The sequence below is a fragment of the Peromyscus leucopus genome, chromosome 1, assembly GCF_004664715.2.
Source record: "Peromyscus leucopus breed LL Stock chromosome 1, UCI_PerLeu_2.1, whole genome shotgun sequence".
Lineage (NCBI taxonomy): Eukaryota > Metazoa > Chordata > Mammalia > Rodentia > Cricetidae > Peromyscus > Peromyscus leucopus.
In genome coordinates this window covers 170,559,118-170,563,165 of record NC_051063.1, presented here as the reverse complement: position 1 = coordinate 170,563,165, position 4,048 = coordinate 170,559,118, and the positions used below count along the sequence as shown (strand labels likewise).

General features: G+C 47.5%; 1 protein-coding gene across 1 annotated transcript in view; it reads right to left on the bottom strand.

Moving 5' to 3' along the window:
• Positions 1-4,048, bottom strand: part of LOC114688528 (carcinoembryonic antigen-related cell adhesion molecule 1-like) — an 875,221-nt gene that overhangs the window by 51,361 nt on the left and 819,812 nt on the right. The window lies entirely within an intron of this gene.

The following is a 4,048-nucleotide window of genomic DNA, read 5'->3' as shown; positions in this document are numbered from 1 at the left end:
CTTCACTGTATCCTTCCTGACTCACTCTTTACCTATGGGATCAGGGAGGTGGGGGCTGTTCCCTTGTAGCATACACAGTGCCTCCAAATTGTTGCCATGTCCTTCAGTGTCAGCAGATGCTAGGCATGTAGGGGACGGGGTGTCCGGTCACTACAGCAGCAGAGATGGTGTTGGTAGTGAATGAATTTGCCTGTTAGAGCAGGGTAGGAATAAGTTCACTGAATGGTGAAACAGCTGGGGAGTCACTAGCAGAACACTTGTAACAAAAAGCAACAAGCTAGGAGTGGAGGGTATCCTCATGGTGTTTAGGGTGGCATTGTATGCAGACTCCTGGCACATCATTAGCACCACATGGAAGAATGAAATGCAGATGGGACAGTGGACAGTTTTGCCAGGTTGAGGATACTTAAGCCACATTCACTACAGTGTCCTCTCTCTACCCTAACTTCTGTAAAAAAGAAACAAACATGGGGCTGGAGAGATAGCTCAGTGGTTAAGAGCACTGGCTGCTCTTCCAGAGGTCTTGAGTTCAATTCCCAGCAACCACATGGTGGCTCACAGCCATCTGTGATGAGATCTAGTGCCCTCTTCTGTATACATAATATAAATAAATCTTCAAAAAAAAGAAACAAACAAACACAAGAAAGACAAGCTCTCTACTGTGAGTGTGAGTCTACAATCCTCATTTCCCCAGGAGTTCAGCTGCCCCCCCAAGGAAACTGACAAGTACCCTCTAATGGGGTGACAGGACACACATTAGTTAAGGACCAAATCTTCTCTCCTCATCCAGGAAATCATAGTCTGACTATGGACTACCCACTAATTACACACTATGAGACCCCTGTCCCTGGCTGGAATCTTGTAAGAAGGGACTTCCACTTGGCTTCATGGGCCTGACCTCTCCTCAGAGCCCACACAGTGCCGCATCCCCATAACGTTGAGAACTGTTAGCCACGGCCACAACATCTTGGTTAAACAAGGACAGTTCCTGAAACTGAAGTGCCTGAGTTCTAGAACTAAGATTACTTACCTTTCTTCTTCTTGCCCTCCCCAGCTTACCTGGTGGACCCAGGCTGTCCTGGAACTCTAGAGCAAGCTGGCCTCGAACTCAACAGAGATCTGCCTGGCTCTGCCTCCCGAATGCTGGGATTAAAGGCATGCGCCGCCGCCCGGCTGCATATGATATCCTTTAACTCACCACTCTTAGGTTCCCCCTAGCAACAGCTATGGACCAAAAAAGGAAACTTTTCAACTCTCTTCCCTCTTCCTTTCTGCATTGTAACTACCCAAGCCTGTAAGCAAACACCAGGCCCTGATTCTTACCCCAGAGACCCTTCTGCACATTTTTCTCCCCAACTATCCTTGATGTGCTCATTGCCTGGTCTGTCTTTCCTATTTGCCAGTTTTGCATTTGGTGGCCCAAATAGGAAGTTGGCGTGTAGACTCTCCAATCAGAGGTCTCCTCTGCTTCTCCCTCCCTCCCTTTCCCCCTTCCCCTTAAGCAACCCCAGCAAGTTCCAGCCATTTCCATTTCCTCGTTGCATCCATGCTACCTTCCCTGGTTTTGGTGAGCTTTGAGATGTGTTTTCCTTCTTCCTTTCTAACAGCTCTCAGGAAGCTGGGTGCCAGGTGGACAGTCCCTCCTCTCACCAACCAGACTAAATGGAGCCACTGGGTCTGGGAACACCATTCCTTTTGGCCTACTTTCAGTCAGGAAAAGTCTCCTTGGTCACCCCTCCTCATAGGCATTGGCTTGCAACCCTCTGAAACTGTTAGTAGACATTCTTCTTTGGTATGTTTCATCCAAAATTTAATCATTAAATCACAGTGCCTCATGTTATGCTGTGACATGGTCTAGCTGAAATATCTGCTCAAAATGGGACATTGAACTTTCATTACTGTACTACAAAATAAATAAATAAATAAATTTAATTAAAATTAAAGGGGGTGTATCTTAGCGTTTCTATTGCTGTGAAAAGACACCATGACCACAGCAACTCTTTTTGGTTTTCCGAGACAGGGTTTCTCTGTAGTTTTGGTGCCTGTCCTGGATCTCACTCTGTAGACCAGGCTGGCGTCGAACTCACAGAGATCCACCTGCCTCTGCCTCCTGGGTGCTGGGATTAAAGGCGTGTGCCACCACTGCCCAGCTACAGCAACTCTTATAAGGAAACATTTAATTGGGGTGGCTCATCTGGAGTTTCAGAGGTTCAGTCCATTATCATGATGGGGAGCATGGCAGAGTGCAGGCAGATGTGGTGCTGGAGCTGAGAATCCTACATCTTGGCTTGCAGACAACAGGAAATTGACTGAGGCACTGGGTGGTATCCTGAGCATAGGAAACCTCAAAGCTCACCCACACAGTGACATACTTCCTCCAACAAGGCCATACCCACTCCAACAAAGCCACACCTCCTAATAGTGCCACTCCCTGTGAGCTTATGGGGGTCAATTACATGCCAACTACCACAGGGAGGCAAGGTACCTTGCTTTCAATACTTTAATCTCCCATCCTAGTACACATCTCTCTGCTCTCCTGCCTCCACCCTTCAGGTTCTCCTCCTCCATAAAAGCCCTCCTACTAGCCTCTGGTTACAACAACTTTGGCTCCTCTAGAAAAGCCCCTCTGTCTGGGGTCCACTGCACCTCCCCCACCCATTATTCTAGCCAAAGCCCCTGCTCTGACCAGATGATGAAGGCTCCAGCTTCTCCAGATGTCACACTCAGGTTCCTTCCTCACCCTGTGACTTTCTCCTCTCATCCCCCCTATCCCTACACCCTGAGAACTTTTCTATCAAAGCTTCCATTTCTCACTGGGCAGTGGTGGCACATGCCTTTAATCCCAGCACTCGGGAGGCAGAGGCAGGCAGATCTTTGTGAGTTCAAGGCCAGCCTGGTCTACAGAGTGAGATCCAGGAAAGGCGCAAAGCTACACAGAGAAACCCTGTCTCGAAAAACCAAAAAAAAAAAAAAGCTTCCATTTCTCTCCACTTCCCACAGGGGCATCCCACCCAGATTTGCCTCCGGCGCTGAACCCAACACAGCTTTTCCCTCCAAAGGGATGAGTGTCCTCCACTTATTGCCAATATAAACCCAGGGTTCATGGCCCACAACAGTTGTATTAGTATGCAGTCCCTCATTCATTAGGCTCCATCCCCACCTTGACTCACTCCCTAAGTTATTGTTACTGTTGAAAGCTAATCTCTATGTTCAATCCATATATCTCTAAACTGTTTCTCTGGCCTGCAAGAATCCCTCGGACCACATCTGTTTCCCTTCCTCTCCCTACCTGCACAACAATATCCACACCCCTCCCTACCCTGAAGCTCTCAGATGCACACACAGCATCGTCTTTTTGTTTAATTATTTTTAAGTTAAGCTGACCAAACTGGCTCCCAGCCACACCTCCCTTTTACAGCAAAACTCTTCCCAAAGTCCCACGCTTTCTGTCCAGATAACAAATTTCACTCTGTCCTTTGTGATGGTTATGATAAACGGCACTGGTGGCAGCGCTGGTTACCTAATGAAAAGGCCACAGTCATGACAGAACCCAGTGGTACTTTTAGAGCTTTATTAGGAGGTGAAGGGAGGGAAAGGGAAAGGGGAGAGCCAGGCCTGGGGGGAGGGAGCAGAGCAGAGAGGGAACAGAGAGAGAACACAGAGAGAGAATGGGGGTCCACATCCGGCTTTTTAAGGCAGGGACATAGTCACCAGCACCTGCTGCTCAAGACCCCAAGCTGCACATGTGCGGGATCCTAACATTTTGCCCTTCTTGATGGTTAAATGTAAACACATGTTACTTGAGTGTGTTGTCATGTACTGGCAGATGTTGATGTGTTTCTAAGGGTTTCATATAATCTGCCTTATGTGATCTATGTCATCTTATGTTCAAAAAGCTACATGTTGATACCATTCTTTTTTTCTTTTTTTTTAATATATGGGTGTTTGGCCTATATGTATGTCTGTGCACCACATGTGTCCCTGGTGCCCTTAGAGGCCAGAAAAGAATATCAGATCTCCTGTAATTGAAGTTACAGACTGTTGTAAG